The 22,156-nt window shown below is 45.1% G+C and overlaps 1 long non-coding RNA gene across 2 annotated transcripts; it reads left to right on the top strand.

Moving 5' to 3' along the window:
* The first annotated feature begins 374 nt into the window (after positions 1 to 374).
* Positions 375 to 21,223, top strand: LOC135192856 (uncharacterized). Of its 2 annotated transcripts, XR_010309047.1 has the most exons (6): positions 375 to 592; positions 4,192 to 4,253; positions 4,824 to 4,963; positions 5,379 to 5,468; positions 20,504 to 20,597; positions 20,916 to 21,223. It is a non-coding gene; the product is annotated as an uncharacterized LOC135192856 (long non-coding RNA). The 2 variants fall into 2 exon arrangements; XR_010309048.1 differs by lacking the exon at positions 4,192 to 4,253.
* The last annotated feature ends 933 nt before the right edge of the window (positions 21,224 to 22,156 follow it).

Below are 22,156 nucleotides of genomic sequence, written 5' to 3' on the forward strand. Positions count from 1 at the left end.
AATGTACCCATCTAAGCTTCCAGTTCCCCAGGATCTTGGAAGGACTTCTGTGCATTAGCAGCTTCAGCATCTGCCACAGATAGCAGGCAAACTGGTGACTGATTGGCAGAGCTAAGAGGAAATAGATTTCCAGCACAAGGGCAATGGACTCCTCTTCAGAGACTTTAATTACAGCACCCCTCTAACACTACATCAAAACAGCAAGAAATGCTTTAAAATCACACATGAAAAGGATGGTCAGGGATGAGCCTTTCACCTCTCTATTAATAAAAAAATGAGGATGTATCAGATGAAGCTGGCACTAGTCAGGTTCAAAGGAAACAATACAATAAATTATATTGTTTTATATGTTCACAGGTAATATACTCATGACATTCTATGCCTAAAGATGGCGTGGATGAAAGAATTTCAGATGGATCAAAGGAGAGACTGAACAAGACCTTGGAAGAGAGATCTAGTAAATGTCATTGACTAGACAAACCCCATCCAGCTCAGGAAACTCTCCCAGCTAAAACAAAGTTGGATGCTAGAACTGAGGGGCATTATCAAATGCGTTTCTCCTGGTCCTGCTGTTCTCCGAGAGCGTACTTGGGTAAGAATTGGCTTGTATCTGCTGTTGGAGATAAGAAAAAGGGCCAAGTGTATGCCGGGCCTGAACCATTCTGACTTCTTCTGTACTCCTAAAATAAGGTTAATTTATAAATCTTAGCCTATTTTCTTTACAAAAAATAAAGAAATACTATCAGGATCTTCCACTCTTTAAATTCAACCAACTAGAACCAACCTTAATCAATCTTGTGCTTTTTCCTGCAGCGTCAGCTTTGCTTACCGCATAGCCTCCTTTTTCCTCACTTAATCATACCCTTACTTAAACCAGACTTCATCTTTATCTCTTTAGAAACCCATTACTACCATTGTAATTTTGAGGAGTGACTTTTATTGTTCCTTATGCTAGCTTTCATATTCTCTCTATACAGAGAGGAAATATTTGACCCCACCAAAAAAAAAAAGGTAAGAAAATTAACTGAAAATCCATAGGATAGTGTTGTTTCCATCACACTAGTTTGGGGAGCTCCATTCTGATCCTTGGTGAATGAATAAATTCAGTCCACAGATCTGTAATGGAATGTAAGTCAGTTCAGCAAGACATATTTGGACATTCTTGGAAATAACTCTCCTTCTCTTCCTTTCAGCTGAGGGTACTGACAGTAGGTTTATCCTCCTTAGTCACTCTTAAAGACAAGGAAATTCAGTGGGAACTCACTATGTTTAGCAGAGATTAAGGTGGTCAGTGCCTGTGTTCAGTTCCCTGGTTGTCTTAAAGTCCTTCCAGTTTTCACTAGACAGGCATATGTCACTGCAGCTAGAATTTGAGGAAGAGGGAAATAGAAGAGGATGGAGAAACAAGAGGAGATTCCAGAACCTTTCATAGCATCCTTTCACTCTCTGCCTCCTGCTGCTGGTAAACCTGCACCTGAAGAGATGGTGCTTTAAAAGATACAACTAAAAGCTCCTGTTTGGCTTTTCACTATAAACACCTCAGGTGTTGAGCAAATGAAGACAAACCTCTGTGCCAGGGCTCTGTCTTTTTAACTTTGTATGTACATCAGCAGGCACAGTAGGAACCCATTCTGGTTTGAATATAGCATAAATGGCTGATAAATCAGAAAGTAAGGAATCCACATTTTCTATTACCCGTGTGGCCTCCTGCAAAGATTAATATATATTTAATGAGTTCTATATGTGTGCTTTATTTAAGTTAAATGTTTCTTTTCTAACAAAACCTCTTAAAATTAAGTAGGGCAACCAGTATTGAGGTTTAATTTACTATAGTATTGTAAAATAACAAAACTAAAATTATGTGCAACACAGGGTTTGATGCCAAACTTCTAAGAGAAAGTCAAACCACTGAAAGGGTGGGAGTCACTGGCAGAGAATTTGTAACTGCAACCTGCAGAATGCTGAACCTGCTTCTCATAGTTGTGGACATTTTCTTCTCTTTATATTACTGATTAGGATGTTCAAAATTGAAAAAGCCACTGAGAGGTGAAAAAGAAAACGATTCTATTTTTTCTCATCAGATTCATGACTGAAAACTGTAAGATTAGATGTACTAGTTCTAAAATCTTGAAGGTCATGCATACCAGAAACAATCACTGAAGTGCACCAACTAGCAGTGATTAGTCCTTAGTCCTTATTGAATAAGTGTGTTCTGATAATTATTTTCTTACATGTCCTATACTTCTATTGTTATTTAATTTAACTGACAAAAAATGAACTGCTCTTTTGCTACATGTTAATTGAATTCCATTTCCACAAATTATAATTGAAAGACAGAATGATGTGGTGAAGCCATTACATTCTGTATCATAAAATGTAAAACTTAAGAACCAGAAGTTAGTTACATAGATGATTAAGTAAAAATTGTGCAGATGTGAAATAACACCTGGATAGCAAAAATAATCATATTGCATCAATGTAAAATCAGACCAAAACAGACCGTGTAAGGCAGAGTCATTCTCTTTTCTACTTCAAAAGGTAGTTTGAAATGATAGTTTAACTCAGACACAATCTAATCCACACAGCCTGCTGATAACATGCACTTGTAGTTCTGGATCCTAAACAAGCACAAAATATGGGTCTTGCAAGTGCTTTAGAAAGCCCTGGTTAATAATCAGTTGTCCAAGAGTCCCCTCTGACCTGCATGGGCCCTTCTTCATCTTGGAACAAATCCCCAGCAGCTGTTGCTTATATGAACCATCAGGGTGCAGTAACTGCACCCCTTGCTGTTACCTCTACCTCCCTCTTCGGCTCTGTGTAGTAAGAGAAACCTCTGTCTGCAACTTAGCTCAGAGCAAATTAGAGAAAGCTGAGCAGCTGAGTTACTACCGAAGCATGCCTCAGAATAAGGTAGAAGAAGATGACTTAGGGTTAGATGACCTTGACTATCAAGTGTGTTGCCTTGACAAATAGCAATTGTTTGACAATGCTCTAGGCTTGGAAAACATATGTTATCATGTTCACGCTGTATCCACTGATAGAGATTGTTTTCATTACACATACTGGCTATTTCTAACGCCACCAAACCTACTGATGTGTGAAAACATAGGAGTTCAAGCTAGAGCTCTCAAACTTGAAAGTCTCTCCTTTGTGCTAGCTGTTCCTTTTGGCTAGCAGATGTCTGTCTTTAACTCAAGAATCAGTCTATGTCCAGCATCTACAGTGGTCTTTGAAATGCTTTTGTATTTTGAATGCTGTCTTTGTTAGAGTTGGAGAAGCTTCAAATGACAGAATATCTCAGTTTTGTGCTTGGTGAATGCTATTGTATTAATTACCTCCTTGGATAGGTTTCAGCATTAAGGCCATTGGACACAGTAAAGAGCAGCCCACACACACAGCTTGGTATTTAAGTTATATGCAGAAGTTCAGCACTTATTACATATTTTATACATTGTAAGAACTTATTTTTTTATCTGTACTGTTACAGAACTTCCTTTTGAACCAATGTCTACAGTTACTGTTTCCTTCCCTTTCAGCATAAGCTTTAGTGATAATATAAATGTGACCCTCTTTCAGTGTAAAAGATTTTCTAGTCTGTGAAATAAAATACTCCTTTTTTTTTTTTAAGTTGCTGAGTATCTCCTTGAAGTAATCTTAGGTTTTTCCTTATACCTTAACAGATGTCTGAGTATCAAGAAACTTCTCAGTGCAAAAGAAGCTGTAGAGAGAGCAGAGAATCATAGAATCAACCAGGTTGGAAGAGACTTCCAAGATCATCCAGTCCAACCTATCACTCAGCCCTATCCAATCAACTCGATGTAAAAGGTTATAGGATTTTTTTTTAAAGAGAGGTATAGATTGCTAAAATTAAGGAAAAAAACTAAGGGAAGGTAGCATGCAGTATATGGCTGGCATATGGGCTCAAGTGGTTAGAGAGGTTGTGTGCTTGCTGGAGTCTGCCAGGGTCAGTACATGATCACTCATGACCTGAGAGGCATAGATAGGTAGAATCCTTGTGACATAATTTGCAAGAGAACGTGTGGCCTTTGATTCAGTCATTTACACAGCATCAGAAAGGAAATGGGATACTCCTTTCTTATTTGATAAGACTTTGTTCATGCAGTTCAGCATCTTCCATTAAACTTTTCTTATCTTCCCCTCCATTTTCATGTGCCTCTTCCTTATTTCCAGCAGGCACTCCCTCTAGAAAGATGACTGTTATGTATGAGAAAAGGACAGCTTCTCTACTACTTGTAAGTTTGTTGTCTTATGACACAATGTGTCATTATTTTAATTCTTGCTTTCAAGTGAAATGCCTGCCAACCTGTAGGTTGAAGTCGTGCAGTAGTAACAACTCCAATAGTAATGCTTAGATCTAATATAGAGCTTTTTATTTATAGATCTCAACATTGTGGTGGTTTTTTGGTGGTTTTTTTTTTTTTTGCTTCTTCGAGGTTTGTTTTTTAGGACTGCAATGAGATGTTTTTCTACAGAGCTCAGGTAGAGTTGGCTGAAGTAAGACTGAACAGAATTTGCACCTTCTCACTGTTGTGCTGTTTGACAGGTTACAGCAAAATGTTACATCTCTTCTAGCCTCTCAGTACCACTGACTCCCAGCCCAGCATCTATGCAGTGCTTTGTGCAGACTCTCCCACTACACCCAAAACTTCCCCTGTGGGAAGGCTTAGGGCTTCCTTCCACAGCTCCTACAGAAGGATCCTTCCTCAGGGGAGATAGAAGGCTCATAGTGCCCTTTCCCAATCAGATCTTCATATCTAATAAGACTGTGGAAGACTAGTGTGGTTTTCATTTCTTCTCTACAGAGATATGATACAGCATGAGAACTCCTTCAAAGGAGGTCATCCTATCTGGATTAGCCTTTTGACATTCAGTAGACACTGCCTAACTGGAGACTTTGCCTCCGGAACTGTAACTTTTCTATTTTGGAAAGACAAATACACAGGTAAACAAAAAGTTGATAAATACTTCTTTCAGATCTTAGGTTATTTTGGACTTTAAATAACCTTAGTATATGTAGCCTCATATTCAATGAGAAGTAGGACAGTTTTAATTGCCCCTTAGAATTGAAAAGCTGTTGGTGAAATTCTGAATCGGAGACAGGAGTATTGCCCTCATCTGAACTCCCATTCCAATCTTTGGTCAAAACACCATCCATCTTCCCACCTTGATAGAGATTTACTGTCAGCTGTATTATTTAACTTAAAATGTCTGTAGGAATAGGAACTAGCAGTCTGCACTCAGATGGTGGGATGAAAGGGGGAGCAACTGTATTCTTTAATGTGTTAATCAATTCAGTTTATTTAAGGGTGTTCAGGAAATTATGCTGTCACTTAAATTCTTCTTTCATTTATTTACAGGTCTGCTGTACCTGCAGTGCTGAGCTATTGTGATAGTTTGTTTTGTGTGACTCGAGTCAAGCTTGAAGCTTTCAAAACCATGTGTCAAAGGTAAGTTAGTTCAATAATATTCTTATTTGTATGCACTCCTAAAAAGGTTGTATGTTATAGGGGAAGTTCTTGTCACTTACTTGAGGGCTCAGTTCTTCTGATAAGCCACAGTCCTGAGTGAGGATGTTGTGAATCAGTATGTGTTCTTTCAGGGAGCTCTTGAGGAACATTTTGTCCCAGTGCTCTCCAGTATACTGAGAAAGTGTGTGTAGCCCACCAGTTTTTAAAATAGTGCAACCTGATCCTTTATTTACAGCTCACAGGGTGGGGGTAGGGAGTGAAGGTGGAAGAATAGTAGCCCAGATCCTCCTTCCCATTTTGGGTCAGGTTTTGTCTCTTGAGTGAAGAGAGTATTCATTATGAATGGCCATTGCAAGAAAGGACCCTTTGCTCTCACTCTTCACGGTTCTTGTGATGTAGGCCAGGTTTAATCTAGTCTGCACTAGGAGAAACTACAGTACACTTTGAGTTATAATGAGCTTTCCCCTCGTTTTCATTTTCCCTCACTGGTATGTAAATCATTGCTCATAAGAGATAAAAAGTCTGTAGGAGTTACAAAACCGAAGGGATGACACTAACATGGAAGTTCTTCTAGTTACTCTGCAGTGCTTATTGCACCTTTTTGTACTGTAAAACTAAAATGAAATAAACTGCAGATCAAAAGATACCATCTAAACAGCTAATAGAAGTAAAATCGATGAACTAAAGTAAATTACTAAACAAACAAGGACAGACAATGTGAGAGTCAAGTTGGAGTTTCACATGTGGGTAGGGATTTAAAAGCTACCCAGATGTATTAGTTCACAGGTTTCACTTGGAAAGGCTACCAAAATGAATATTTAGTCAGTAGTTGTGACAGCCACTCAGTACACTGTCATACAGTGGAACCTTTGTAAAAATTATCATTTTATAAGAAAGCATTTTCATGTACATACCACATTCATCTAGGAACAAGGATACAGAGAGCCCTGAAAAAGCACAGTGGTTTTGATGTTCTGATTTGACAGGTAGTGTTGTCTGGGTTTTGGCATATTTGTTTATTCCATCACAGTCTGATGGACATATTTCTCATTTGGTGAGCTACTGCTTTCCTAATTTCCATTCATTTTTTACAAAAGATATATTTGTAGCTGTAATATGTCTTGAGAACATGTCTTTAATCTGTGCTAGGTACATCTTGTGTACACATTTTAAAGCGAGGCCAAGGTTAGCTATTATAATGTATATATTTGTAGTATTCAGAATGTTAACTGTACCTGTAGAAAATATTAATGAAAACTACTACACTGCTTTGAGATATCCTGAAAAATGTTACTTTTAATGAAGCATTAATGCCAAACTTGAAAACTTTCAATTAGGCATCCTTCTATAGCCAGAGACTAAGACCCAGAATGCAGAAATAGGTTCAAGAGAGAAAAATAGGGTAAAGAATACTTCTCATTTCCAGATACTAGAAATGAAGCCTATCTAGAGATTTCCCCAAGAATGCTATCAGTTAGAATGGTCATGCCATCACTGGCTATCTGCTGGAAAGAAAAGAGTTTTCTGTTCTTTCCCACTTTCCACAAAACACCAGTTGCTATAAAAGGATAGCTGGAGCTCTGCTGCTTCCTTTCTGCACCTCAGGCTCCATTTTAAAAAAAGTTCTTTTCTCCTTCTGTGTCTTATCTGTTGTGAACAACTGTTACACTTTCCTGCTGTTAATAGTTTTGTCATATTGCTGCAACAATATAAAGTGAACATTCTGGATAGCTTAAGAGCTGGCTACAGGCTTCTAAAAGGCAGTATCTGGACTCGCAGCCTTGTTAGTTATGCATGGCTGCTGCTTGTTAAAGTGCTACTGTGCAAAAGCTGAAACACTGGAACTGCCTGCTCACAGAACCAGGAAGACTGTGCTGTCTGTCTCTGTCAATTTCCAAACATAAGCTAGGAACACCCTTTGCAACTGAAAAGGTAGAGATGTGTTTAGAGTTTTAAATGACAGCTGTATAAATTCATGGCATAGACCTTTATGGTCATCAGAAAAAATACTTGTTATCTTTGGGAATGATGAGGCTGCATTTCCTTTAAGAGTTATTTTAAAAGAACTAGGGGGTGAAGTATAGAGTTAAAAGGCTCAGACACTAAATGGTACAGTCAGAACAGTCACAGATACATATGGCAGAAGTTGACCAATAATCTTTGTTGAGTGTGAAAAAGGAAAGGAATGGCCATTCAGATACTCATATGCTGAATTACTTGTTTATGTAATTAAAATAACAATTTAAAAGTAGGCTTAAATAAATTAATAACAAACAATCCTTATTTTTATGAAACAAAAAAGTATCTCCATTTTTCAAACCTAAAGAGCCTTTACCCTGTAACATAAAGCTAAGTAAAACCTGCATACTGAAAACATTAAAATACAGGATTCAAAGTCCCAATGACTTAATGCAGTTTCACTTTTCCTTGTACTCTAGTCTCCAGTGTTTTTGCATAGTTAAACCAGAAGGGAGTATTAATGTAAGGAGCTATATATATAGGTACCTCCATATTTATGTACCTCCTTAATGGATTAATTTAAGACATACATGTAATACAGAGAAAGTATGCACCTACTTTAGTTGCTGAACAGATAATACCTTTACATGTGGAGTATTGAACTGCTGTTTGTTTATCATCTCTGGAAGTGTGATAGATCTACAGAACAAGTAATAGTAATTCTGAGGCCAGAATTTAAAAGCAAAGTGGGATGGAGGTGTACAGAAACTTAGCTCCTGGTTATGGGAGTTGGCTCCAGTTTTCTGCCTGAGACTATAAGCCATGTCCCTATCCAAGCTGCTTTTCCAATCCACCTAAAACATCTACCCACTTTCTGTTTTCAGAAAGCAGACAGTGTTGGGATTTGCTTTAAATTGTTGCTACATTGATTTCTTTCTGTGACAAGCTCTGGGGCCATAGAAGCAGCCTGACAGCTGCACTCAAGCTCCAAGTGCAGCCTAACTGGGGAGCCCTGCAGGAGCCAGTTACAGCTTTCAGTCACTGGCCACCCCATTGCTTTGAGAAGTTAGCATGCTTAAGTTGACACTGATCCCTCAAGGGAGTAGCTACCAGCTAAACAAATCTGGAGCACAGGGCTAGCCAAGCATAGATTCTCTGTGACCCTGTGTCAGGACTTGTGATCTCGTTGTAAAAGCCAGCTATGTTACCTCTGTGCCCTCTGAGACTGCCAGGGAATCCCCAAGTAAATGAGGCGGAGAGTTATTTATATCTCCTTTGTGCCTCTGTCCCCATCCTTTTTGCTTGTTTGTTTGTAAAAACAAGAGATGATGGAATACTTTAAAAAGGCAGATTTGTTCCCTTCTGAAGGCTTAGTACAACAAAACAAGAATGACTCGCCCCATTAATTATAAATAATGGGAAATGTGTAAGTATCTGCATGGTTAAAGAAGTGAGTGTCCTGTCATCCCTGATACCACAACTGTTAAGCACAGCCTGGAAAGGCAGATGCGTTTGAATTTTACTGGTAGGTTAGAATATTTAGAAGCCAGTAGACCTCCAAAGTCCGATAAATATACTGAGGGCTTGCTTGTGCAGTGGAAATAGAGCAAAGATACACCACAGCAGAGAAAAGCTAGCAAGGACAAAGGAGATACTATTGACTCATTCCAGACTGCCGACTTAGCAGCTCAACTTTGTTTCCTTTTAACTTTTGTAACAGTAGGAGCTCAAAGCTTCTCGGTCTATTTTCTGCACAAATAGAAACACCCAGACTTCAAAAAGTAATACACTGTGTAGAAACTGCAAACTATTAACACATTAAAAACTGTGCCTAGGATTAAACAGGTCTTCACGGTTACTTGCATTTTGCAGTGAGTAGATGTTGATGTTTTAGCAACAGTTTTACACTGCTGCATCCTGGCAAGCAGTTCACGAGGAGTATCAGTTTTTAAGCAATGTTGTTGGTTTTAGCGTGATATGGATTTGTCTGCTTTGCAGTGGGTAAGTACTCCTTCGGTATTTTCACAGATTGTTTTTCTGCCCCAGTAGCATATTGCAACAAGTTTCTAGTAGCCTCTACCATTACATGCGTAACGCTGGGGAAAGCAGACAATGTGTGAAATTCACTTTTTGTCTGTGTTGCTTAAACCTATTTCCTTTTTTTAATTTTTTTAATCAGCTTTTTTGTTGTCTGCTCTGAACAATTAATGTCCAAAGTCATCAGTGTGACAGTTTCTACGCTCACGCATTCCCTGTGCCAGAGCCTATTATGAGGAAGGCCGGACCCTGTGTCCCAGCTTACTCTCGAGGGGTGTCCTAAAGGCTTGGGAGAGCGGTGTAACTTCCTAGGCAGCGCTCGCATACACCGCGCATCTCACACAAGAAATCCCTTCTCCAGCGTACAGTGTGCGCTGAGAACGCCATCACGTACAGCACACCAGTACCGGGCCGTGTACCTTTGATTTGACTGAAGTATTTAGTCTTGCTCTCGGCGCCCACTGACCCCCGCGGAACCACACACGGCCGCTGCCTCCGCACGGCGTGGGGGGGTTGGCGGGCGGGCCGCCCGTGTTCTGCCTTGGCGTCGGGGCCGCGGCCCCCCCGTTGGCGCGGCGGGCTGTCACTCAGGCGACGTCATAATACGCCTGTGTGAGCGCTGTAAACACTTCGGCGGGCGGGCGTGTGTGTGTGTGTGACGCGGAGTCGCGCTTCACCCCCCCGCGACGCGGGCTTGCGCCCGAGTTGGGGGGGTGCCTGGGGGTGGGAGGCGCGCCCCCGCTTGTTTGCCTGCGCGCATGGTAGCGGCACGAAAGGTAGCATCACTGGAGCAGAGGATGATGTAATTCTCCCTCCGGCCAGTAACTGCTTGCGCTTGCACCGATCCGACTGGCAAAGGGGCGGGGGGGGAGCTTGTTTTACGCGTGATCGTATCAGCATCTCCTGACCGCGCACCCCCCCCCCCTCCCCCTTTAAACCCCGCTCCACTTGTCCCCTCCCCGGGGCGCGGAGGAGGGAAGGGGTTGGGGAAGTGTAATGAGGAGAGGCGGGGAGCGGAGCCCCGCGTCCTGTGTGCAGGGTAAACATGCCGGTGAACGTAGCGCCGAGCGGTAAACAAGTCTGAGGTGCCCTCCGCCGCCCGGCAACTTGCTGCGGGCGGGTGTCGTCCCCCGCGCGCACACACGCGCACACACACGCACTCTTCCCCCTAACAAAAGCCCTTTCGTTTAATGTCAGCGTCCGCTTTTGTTCGGCGGGCAGCAGCAGCCGTCCCCTCTCCCGAGCACCTTATTTCACTGTTTTCCGCTCACGTCCAAATCCACGGGTCCCCACGCCCCGTGCCCCGCCACTGCACAAAGCGCCTCCAACCGTGTGTCCTCCCCCGTCGCCGTCGTCCCCCCCCCAATCCCCAGAGCTGCCCGGTCCCTTCTGCCTGCTCTCTGGGGCAGCAGGCAGGTAGGCGAAAAAGCAGCACCCCCTCTCCCGCCCCCGCAGAAAAGGCAGTAGCTAAATGGCACTTACTGTCAGAAGAGGAGAGAGGAAGCCCTTCTCTCGGTGCAAAAGCAAAATAGCCACTCGCAGGACGTTGCCAGCGCAGGAGACAGCGAGGAAAAAAATAATTTTAAAATCTTCCAGTAGCGGGCGGGGGGAGGGAGGGGGAAGGGAGATGGAGGATTCGCCTCTTAACCGGAGAAAAATAAAATCAAAAAATAACCGTGTGTGTCCCCTCCCCGGTTGCCTTTTTTGTGCAGTTTCAGCAAAGCTGCGAGGAAGTTGGTCCTTTTGTTCCACTATTTATAGATTGCGTCAACATTGCGAAAAGGAGAAGGCGGAGCAGTGGTACTTACTCCTCTCCGAGGGGTGGTGGTGGAAGATATCGGGGTGGAGGGGCGGGAGGCGGGGGGGGCGAACGACATAGAAGCCCGGCGCGTACGAGCGACCTCAGCGCTCTCCCCACCCGCCGCCGCCGCGGCCCCAAGCACTGGGGAACCGGTCGGTGCGGCGTCAGCGGCGGCAGGGAGAACCGCGCCGCTTCCTCGCCCGGCTGCCGCACAGCACCGCCCCGCGGGCGGCGAGGCTAGGCGCGCCGAACCCAGGGCCCCGGGCTCTGCCGCTCGGTTCGGTGCGCTTCACCGGTAGACCTTCCACTTCCATCCCTCCGGTAGAAACCTGTTGCGACCCCGTCGGTTGGAAGATCCGAGGGGCAGGTGCATGCACCGTCCAGACCCGTTTTGTTTCTGAAGGGTTAATTCGGAGAGCCCAAGGGAAAACATTTTAAAACCCGAGGGCTGTGAAAGTTAGAATTCTCTCCTCCGCCACCGGAGAAGTCATGGGGGAGGCTCAGAATAGGGGGAATCGGTGCTTTTCTGGCCGAGGGCAAATGTTTCTGAACTGAATGTAAACAAAGAAAACTGCAAACACTAGAGGAGGGCCTTCCACCGCCGCTAAGGCTGGGGAACGTGTTCCTCAACCGGTGCCGAGCTTTGCCTACCCCATGTTTCCCTCTCGGGCCTGAGCGCCTACGGTCAGCTTGGCCACCGCCCTCGGCCGCGGCGGGACGCGGGGAGCTTTCCGCCGGCAGGACGGCGCAGGGTAGCGAGTCTCAAAGAAAAATAAAAGGCGTCCTTTTTTTTTTTTTTTTTTTTTTTTTTTACCCCTTTTTCTTTCAACTCAGTTTTCGGGATTCATTCTGGCTTGTAATTTTTATGGAAAGCGAGGACTTGCCTCTCCGCCCCGGGAGTCAGATCCGCCGTGCCCCAGGCGGGCGGAGGCCGGGACCGAACTTGCCTGAACCTGCCGGGCACTCCCGCCTCCGGCCTCGAGGTTCGTGGAGGTGCTGCTTGTAACGTGCTCGGGGAAGCATGCATGGGAGTCCTGCTCTCTTCTATGTTTAGACGGGGAGGTCCTCGCTTACCAGCACCAAGGCCGGCGAGCAGTCCCTGAGACGTAGGACAGGAACTGGAGGGAGGATAGCTGAGGCATTCATAGCTATGACACCCATTTGGGCGATGGCCCTGAAACACACACACACACACACGGGCCGTGTGTGCCCCCAGCAGAAGTGCAGCTCTCGGACTGGGCGAGGTGTGCACTGTTTCTCCCCGCTCTACTCTTCGGTTTCGTGAAATCTATGGGCGGATGATTTCCCCTCTTAGTTGTGCTTCGTGACAACGGATGCCTTCCTGATGATGATTTTCTGGGGGAAAGTGCGAGTTCCTCTGAAATCTCCCCAAACCGCCCCGCCCCAGCCCACGCACGGCCCCGGCTTGCTGCGGCGCGGGGAGGGCAGGTGATGGTTGGGGAAAGCTCCCAATGAATAAAATAAATTCCAGTGTGATTCCTTTCTTGAAGCGTCCCCCAGATCCTAGGCTTTTCCGCTTGTCTACAACTTGGTGCTTGGCTGCGAGGTCTCCGTCCCACTTCGCTGCTCTTGCGACAGAACACGACGCTTGCTCATCCTCCGTGAGCTTTCCGCGGGGACTGTGGCTGCTCTTTTCGTGCTCTGCTGTGGTTTAAAAAATATTTTTTTAAAGGGTGGAGGAGGGGGGGAAGTAATACAAATTATATAGATAGAAGATGGACAGTGTCCAGTGTTAGTCGAAAAACGGATCTTTTGCATACAAAACTCATGGCAAAATTGAACTCTTTCCATGGCCCTTTAACTGATGATGTAAAAATCGACTGATGGGGAAAAGTAGCAAATAGTGCTAATAAAAAACAGACCCAAACTAGGAACCGTGATAAAGGCTTCCTGGAAAGAACTGGGCTGTATAGAGGACAGGTAGGCAATTCACTTGACTCTTCTCTGAAAACTTAGAATGAAATGGGAATACTTTTTTATTGTGGTTTTTTTTTTTTGGTTGGTTGGTTTGGGGTTTGGTTGTTTACTTTCTTAAACCCGCTTCTGAAACAAAGTATTTTAAAAGTAACGTTGTGATGGAAATGGGCGAGGGACGATGGAAGGAGGTGAAGCCCGTGAGCACCGAAGGGAGGGCGCTGCCTGCTTCCCCACGGCGCAGTCGCTCGGAACCGGGCCGGAGAGCGGGGGTGTTGAACTCGGCAAAAGCCACGGCGCTTAGAAATGTTGCAACAGTACTTTGGAAGCCTCTGAAGAAAAGCTGAATTGTTCGAACTTAGGTAACTTAAGGAAACTCGTTATGACCTACATTGCTTTTCTGAGTCAGCAGCCAGCAGCTGCAGCCCCAACCCCGGCAGGTCCGTCCGCGCTGCACCCCTCCCCCACTGCTCAAGCCGCCCCCGCCCCACCCCCCACCCCCATTTCCCTCCCCGAGCTCGCTGCTTCCCGGGTTACAAATAAACTCGCCTGGATCGAGATGGTTTCACTTCTGCCGTCAGAAATAATGCCTCTACGTTTTGTATCTTTTTTCTTTGGTTTTGGGATTTTTTGCAGCTTTATGGGCAGAGCAGCGTGCCTGCTTCGGTGGTGCTTTGTTGGCTGGTTTGTGAGAGGGAAAGATAATTTAAGCGGAGGACAAGTTTGTTTGGTTGTTTTTTTTTCTCCCCCGAAGTTTTTCAGAGCTGTTTTATTTTCCAAAATGATACCGATTGCTTCCTTCACTGGGCAGTAGATGCCGTATAGTGAAAAGTTCCTACGTGTTGCACACTGCTTTGGATAGACAAGGAAAGTGAAATTCCTACCAAAAGCTTAACAAACAGTTTCCATATTTCTCTGTAGTAACGTAAGATAAAAGTAGCAACGATTAAGCTCCAAATGCCCGCAGTCTTAAGGACTCGTAGTTGAATCCAGTTTGCATGAAGCTCGGACAGTTACACTGACCTTTTATTAAACACATGGTCAGCATTAAGGGAAGATCCAAGGACGTTTTATGTTTTAACATCTTGGTTAAAATAATCCATGCGCGAAGTTACCGCATCACCCCAGATGGGCGAGAGATGGGGAAAATCAACCAATCACTGTTCTTTTATATTCAAAATGACAAAAGAGTCGAAATTACCTCAAAAAACCTCCGCCTTTTGGAAAGAAGCGCTTGCTGCCTTTCCCTTGTCTCCACCGCTCACCCTTAATTCTCACTTCTTACTTTTCGACACACCGTTGACATCATCAGGCAAACTGAAACGACGAAACTCAGCTCTAAATGCCTGGACTTTCCTATCAAGCGTTTACGAGGCTTCCACATCCCTCCGAGCGCTGCTTTTCCTATTATTACCATTATTACTGATACCTCTGTGCAAACTTTTAGGCTTCTATTGGCCAAGTACGGCAACTCCCTGCATTTCAAAATATATCAGAGAACTCAAATCAAATTTCCTTTCCTTTGTCATTATTTTTTCATCTAAGCAAGTTTAAACGGCAGTGGTGGGGAGCTGTTTTGCTGCTCCTTACTGAGAACTTTTATCAACTCCGTGTGCCCTGCAACAGTGATATTTCAGTCTCCTTTCTTACGAAACCAGCGAAATTTGGAGATAGCGATTGAAAACAGCTCCTCTTGCCACTAAGCAGGAAAGGGGGCAGAAATATACCGTCTCTGGTTTTGAGGTTTAGAGGACAGTTGTTTCTCTGTGCGGAGATAGTCCTCCCGACCCCGTCTTCCTGCAGCTGGACACGGGAACGTCTCCGAGGTGAGGAAGCGGGGACGAGCCCCGTTCGCGCAGCCACTCTCGTCTCGGCGTTCGGCGGATACTGCCAACCATCACCAAATAAAGTCAACGCCGTCGCCTGCCTATTTTTTTTTTTCAAAGAACCACCGAAATTCCCCCGAGGTGTCACGGAAAGAGAGCGGTGGCAAGCGACACTTCGTAGCATTCCTTGCTCACAAGTCCCAAATGTCAAAGGCAGGAGGGAAGTCGTGTGCTTAGGCAGGTAAAAAAAGGGGAAAAAAAATCAGATCTAGCTGGGAAGGAGAGGGGTGTGAGGGAGGAGAGGGTGAGAGGGGTTTGGCTGAGACGGTGCGTCTCTACTTCCAGTAAGGAGGGAGCGGTTCTGGCATCCCGTTCTGCTCGGCGATATGCCTGGGAGTTGTCTGGGAGCCTTGCGGTATCCCGGGGTTGCAGCCCCCTGGGGGCCGCGGGGAAGCGGCGGGGCAGCTCCTGGACCTGCCGCCTTCCCCCGCCCTTCTCTCAAACGCCTCCAGAGAGCTTGGGCAACCTCGCAACGGAGCAAGGGAGGGCGGTGGAAGCCCCTCCGTTCTTCCAACCCTCTCTCCGTGCCGTCAAGCTTACAAAATGGGCTCAAAAAGCGAGATTTTGGGAAACCTGTGAAGGGAATGGACGTGATCTGCTCGTCAAAGTGAAGCTGTAGGATCAACAGCCACAATTAGCACCAGTCACTTCTACCTAGATGTAGGGGCGTTGGTGGTGGTGGTGTTTGGTTGGTTGTTGTTGTTGTATTTTTTTTTTCTTTCGGTCTGGAAACTTTTTTTTGAGGATCTGTCTAGAGCTGCGTAATTTCACAATTATATTTGTAGGCACTGTTTTCTATATGCAGCGTATGCGGCCAGGTTGTTACAGACTGACTGATTTTTGCTTATACCAGCTGGATCGCTGCAGGATTTAATTAACCGCGTGCGCTTTGTCACGTTTCTTTTACCGAGCAAACTTATCTGGGCAGCCTGCGGTCAGCTCGGTGCTGCTCGGCATTGCAGGACTGAAAGGGTACGATGCAATGTGTGCGAAATGGTTGTAGCCTTTCAGGATGTTACTGACGTTAAGTAAAAGTCCCGGAACGGTTAGATCAAAAAGTCTAGTAGCTGTCCAAGAACAAAATCGTTATTTTTAATTGAGTTTTTTTTTGTGTGTTTCTTTTTCTTTTCTAGCGTAGCTGGGAAGCGTCTTTGTTCTGTGTAAATTAGTGGAGGTTTTAAAACCTGCTCGTCACGACTGACTGGCGAAAGGATGTGTACAGCAAATAATAACAGCCTTTAGCGAAATAAATGCAGCAACACGGGTTTTGATGCTAGTGTCTCAGTGCTCAGTGACAACTTTTCTCTGCCTTCCCCCCCTCTTTAAGAAAGAAAAAAAAAAAAAAAAACAACTCCCCTGTTTAATTATATATTAAATCTGTTTAATTATATATTTTACTTGAATTATTTGAGTGTCGTGGGCAGGAGCAGGGGGTGTCGTTTCAGAACTGCTCCCGTGGCTAATGATCCGCCCTTGGCCGGAGAGGGGATGCTGGGCAGAGGGGCCCAGGGCAGGGGGAGCTCAGTTTTTTCAGTCGCAAATACTTGATTTCTCCCCCTTTTCGTTCTTCGGTGCAAAGATTTGGCTGATAATAATTACATCTCTGTGTGACTGCCCGCTTTCGTGCCAGGCTCAACATCCAGCTCGTCTCTTCGATGGCAAGTTTCTCAAACAAGTCCTTTTTTTCTAACACTTTTTTTCCTCGGAGATGTCTCAAAGCTCATATTTTTATGTGTCCCCCTGTCCTTCTTCTGCCTCGGTGGAACCAGAACTACCAGCTTCATCTGTAGATTTGGGTGTAAATTCAGGTACCTTGAGCGCTACAGACAGCTGCTCATCCTACTGTTTGACATAATTAAATTAAGCGATTTTAAATCTCGTCGTTAGAAATCCCACCTTGGGTGCCTGCTGGTACTTTTATTTCTCCAAGCACTTAAGGAGTTATTTAACATACAAAAAGAAGCGAATAATCACCTCCTCTTAGTAGAGTTAGACAAAAAAGTTCAGAGAGGCGTGGAAAACTGTCAAAAAGCAGCAAGAACTTTTCCCCTCCTTCCCCGCAAAATGTAACCGTGTTTTGCACTTGAGGTGACGGCTTCTTCTCGGTTATTAACTTCTTCGAGAAAGATACTGAGTTCCCGAGGGCCCCGATTCTGCTTCCAGAACAGTTACTAGTGCCTTGGTGGTGGAATTGGGTGCCGGAGTGAGGGTTGTTTGGCAATGAAACTGCTCAGCTCTTGGTCAAGCAAAGCGAAGTGGAGGGACGCTGCAGATACGCCTCCCAGGCTGCTTTTGCCTTCCGGGAAAATGAGTAGTTACTGTAAAATGTTCAAATTGCTCGGATGGAAACTTTGCGGTGTGTTGGGAATACTACAGGAACGACAATGACACCGCCTCTAAAAGTAAATTCTGACTTCCTGAAAAGCAAGAAAAACTTTCAGATCCTGGTAATTAATGGCAGTCACTTCCATCCCTCTCCGCTGAAACCAAAATGTGTATGTTTAGGTAAATTGCAGGCTTTCCTTTCCGGTCGCCCTTACGGAGCGGGAGAGCCCTCCTTTAACCACCGCCCCCGGTGGTGCGTGACGCCACTGGTGCGCGGTGTGCACCGCTCGCAGATCTTCCCGCGGGGCAGCCGCTGAGCCGCCCGGCAGCGGGGTCTTCCTCCGGCCGGTATTCGTTTTATCATGCTCTTCCCGTGCCCTTTTGACCACCTTGTGCCAGGGAGAGGGAAAGGGGATCGGTACGTACTGTCACCTGCCCTTCGCTCCACGTCCGGGAGTTATGGCAAGCAGTTACGGAGGGCTGCAACTACTTTCAAGTCATTAGTACTTCTTAGTGGTTTATTGCTTGTTTGTGTGTTTGTTTTGCTTTATTGCTTTTCTACACCAGTCTCTTATCTCTTTTTCTCGCAGACACCGAGACGGAAAACAGAGGGCATGCAGGCACTTGCGGCAGCCCTAAGATCTCTCTTTTCTCCCCCTTTCCTCTAAACGCTTCAGTTTATATGTCGATAGTGTGCTGATTCGTCTCCGACTGTTGCTGCTGGTCAGTATTTACCACCAGACAGTAATTTATCTCTTCAGCGTGTATTTATTTACTTATTCTCCTAGAGGAACATGCAAAGGAAAATTGCGTTTGTCCATTTCTGCGAACTTGACACCCCGAGCTGCGGGTTTGTCCTCATTCGGGCTTTCCTGGAGGAGGGGAAGCTTTGCTGGCTGTCGCACGGCAGCTACAAACGCTACCTAAACCCGGGCTGCAAAGCAACTTGTAGCTCCCATCGTTAGAGCTTCTGTTTTTTTTCCCCCCTCTCTGTCTCTGTGGCAGCGCCATGAGTTGTCCCGGCGCACGATTAACTATCCCATCGCCCTGGGACTGTCACCGAGGTGTGCCGAGTACCTCTATTTTGTAGCTGGTATGCGACGGCGAGCCTCGTCCGAAGGCCACCTGAGGTATGCATTGGAGGAAGACAGGTACCCACGGAGGAGCTGTGGCAGTGCTGGAACGGTGCTGGTATTATGCTAGGACAGTCTACGACTCCGCCGAGGAAGTCTGGGACAGCATCGGGGTAGTCTGTGACTGTGCACGGGCAGTGCTGGGACAAGTGGGACAGTGCTGGGGCAATCTGAGACTGTTCGAGACAATTAGGATAGTGCTGGGACGTGCTGGGGCGGTGTAGGGACAGCTGGTGCAGGCTGGGAGAGGGCCGCGCCCGGAGGAGCGAGCGGCCGAGCCGGAGTGAGAGGAGGCAGGGCAGGGCAAGGTGGGGGCTGCCTGCAGCACCATCGTCGCACATGGGGCCGGGCAGCGGAGGGGTGATCATCTGCCTCGGTTTCCCCGGCCCTCACTGCAGAGCGGCCTGGGGACATCCTTTGCCGCGGTCCCTGTGAAGGGCCGGCCTGCGGGAGCTGACCTCGTTCTGTCCGCGCAGCGCTACCAGGTCCTTACAGCCAGCCGCCCCCGCTCCGTGCTCCCGGGTGCAGCGGAGCTGCAGCGTTGAATTGTCCGCGTCCCGCATCAGCATCTAGCTCAGCGCTCGAAAAGACGGCTGGTAACATCAACCCCTCTGGATTCTCTGCGGCTGCACTCAATGCACCTTCTGGTTTCCTACCTCTCTTGGCTTTTTCTGCCTCTGGAGATTCCGGGCCACCAGTCTTTCCCACGCCCCCTGGCTCCGGTTCGCCCAGGTGGGTCACCCGCCTGTTCCTCCTTCGGAACGGTGGCTGCTTAAAAGCTCTCACTGACAGGCCTCGTTCAGCCCGCGGCAGAATCGGGCCCGGTAGCTGGAACCTAAAGGGCAAAAGATAAAAAACCTGTCATAAAGCTTGGGGTTATTTTTAAACCTTATTTTTAAAAAGTACACTAATGTTGGCATCTCAGCTGTGGCCTTTTCGAGCTTCCAAGCAAGCTGGGATCTGCTGGATTACCTTATGCATTTGTGAGCAGGGGACAATGGCTCCAGAATAATTTAGATTTACTGTACAGAGTTATATGGAGAGTTATAGCAAAGATATCAATATTCATATACTGAAATGAAAAAATTACTTGCACTCTGAAAAAGTGTTTTCTTGATTACTTTTGACTTAGAGATATAAAACGCAGTTCCTTCTTGGCCATGTGCATTTAGTGGACCAAAGTCATTAAAGATACATGTTTTGTACAATCCCACGGGACACCTTTAATCACTGGTGAAATTTTATTTCACTTGGCAATGATGCAGTGGGGATTTGACTAATCAAGATGCAAATTAAGATTAAATATAGAAAAAAATGTTTCTTTGCATACATCTGGATGTATATTTCCTCATTTTAATAGATTAAATAATATTACTCATAAATTAATAAGTTCTCTAGAGGGGATTCAGGGCAGGGTAACAAAAATGATTAGTGTACTAAAAGGATTTAGTGTAACTAAAAGTTATGGAGAAACTTTGTTCAGTATCTGTAATCTGCATCTGCATGGATAGGAATGAAATGTCTGTGTTTGTGGCCAGAGGGATTTGTAATGCATAAGTGTAATGCTCTTGGCTGAGGGCATCACACACTAGCAGCGCTCAGTGTTTAAGGATGATCCTAAGTTCCAGCCTAAAATTCAAATAGGTCTTGACTTGCTGCTTCAAGGTATGTGAACTCTAGAAAGAAATGAGATTTGAGGAAATTCACCTGCCTGGCCTATGGTATCAGCCATGTAACTCCACATGACTTAATGTGCCACTATGGACTTGCCAATCTTCCAAGAGTCCTGACTTTCTCACATATTTCACAGCAAGTTGAAGCACCTGATTTGGGGCTTTGTGTCCTACTTTAGAGGCTAGATCCCTGAAGTCAGGGATATTGTGGCACCTAATTTACAGCTACTGTACTGGTTATGTCTCTTTTTCCTTTATATTACAGTTACTCTTCCCCACAAAGAAACAAAAGGGCACCGAGGAAAACATCTGAAGGAGAAGAATGTGCTGTCAGGATTGGCATTTCTTCACTTTAATAGGTATTCTTAGAGTTTTGGGTTTTATCAGCTGTTACACCCTGTTCCTGTTTGTGTTGGCCTACTCTGTTTATAAGCTTACTTGGGTAAGATAATTTTGGGGCGGCCTAAAAACCATGTAACTGACTTATGGCCATTATGGAGAGCTGAAGCATGTTTATAAAGTGTAATAGTCTTGCCATGGCCATGATGGCTATGCTGTATGAAAAAGAAGTCTTGTGAGTTGTTAAGAGCATATCAGTGCCAAATGATACTCAGAAAGTGTTTTCTCATCACAAATTGTTGCCTTCTTTTAGTAAATGCAGCTTGCCTTTTTTGCAGCTCAAGTAAGTGGCTCAGCCATGTGTGACACTACAGAAACTGTACCTGAGTTAAGGCAGCCAACACATCTTTGTACAGACCCTTTCTTTCCACGGGCAGTACACAACCATTTCTAGCACACATCAGCTATCTCTGACTCCAGGAAAGGGACCAGCAGCACCTAATCCAGAAGTTCAGAGACTGACGAAGTTTTCCACCTGAGAAAACCTGAGAGCATATTGAATTATTTGGTCCATAGGCCTGGATCCCAAAATGTTATCTGTGATTCTTGGGCATCTGAGTCCTGTTTGAGTATTTCTTGTTGGGTAGTAGGAGGTAAGTGTCTGAGTATCTTTAAATTTCAAGCCTCTTTTTTCAGGCATTTTGTGAAAGATGTCTCATTGCACCTATAAATGTGCATTTACTAGAAAGTAATGCTGGACAAGAATATCCTACTTCTAATGAGGGATTTCAGCTGTTCTGATCTAGTGTTCTGCACAGTTACAGAACTATGTTGCACTTTGTAATTGGCAGGAGGTGAGAGTATTGTAAGAATAAATCCATTATGTCCTGAGCACATGAGAGAAGAATCAGACTGCTGAGAGCCTCTAAAATTAATCCCGTATAGATCCATTTCGAAGGAAAAAGAAGTGAGGAGTGGGAGGGCACAGCAAGAATGAGAAGGGTTATGTCTGAGATGTCTAGAGTTGTGTATAAGCCAGTATATAAGTGGGCAACTTAGGTAGTGCTCTCAAGACTCTTACTGTAAATAATATGGTAATAGAAAGAACTGTATTGAGTAATGTACTCTCGAGTATTGGTAGGTAAAAGTTTTGTGCTCATTTCAGTAGAAGTAAGCATACTTCAGTAGTTTTGGCTGCACTGAAAAAGTTCAGTTATGCAGTACCACTCAAAAAGACCTATCTGAGAGCAATCATTATGTCATCACAGTAATTCTGAGGAAGAAATTACTTGTCATTGTTGTCATATTCAAAGTTGTTGGTTTTGTCACGTTTCATCATTTGCTTCTGAATTTGGATGGCTACTCCAGAGGCAGGTACAGCATATACTGTAACATATATAACATGTCTGTAACATATATAACATGTCTGACTGACTTACCTGTCTCAGCATCCCAGAAAGTCAGCTGCCTGCCCACCTCATACCGAGTTTGAATGAGTAAATGGGCCTTGTCTCGTCTCCTAAAGCTCAACCCATTTTGGGTCATTCAAGGGCATCCTATCAAGCAGGCAGCAATCTAC

This window comes from Pogoniulus pusillus, chromosome 3 (assembly GCF_015220805.1).
Source record: "Pogoniulus pusillus isolate bPogPus1 chromosome 3, bPogPus1.pri, whole genome shotgun sequence".
NCBI classification, from domain to species: domain Eukaryota; kingdom Metazoa; phylum Chordata; class Aves; order Piciformes; family Lybiidae; genus Pogoniulus; species Pogoniulus pusillus.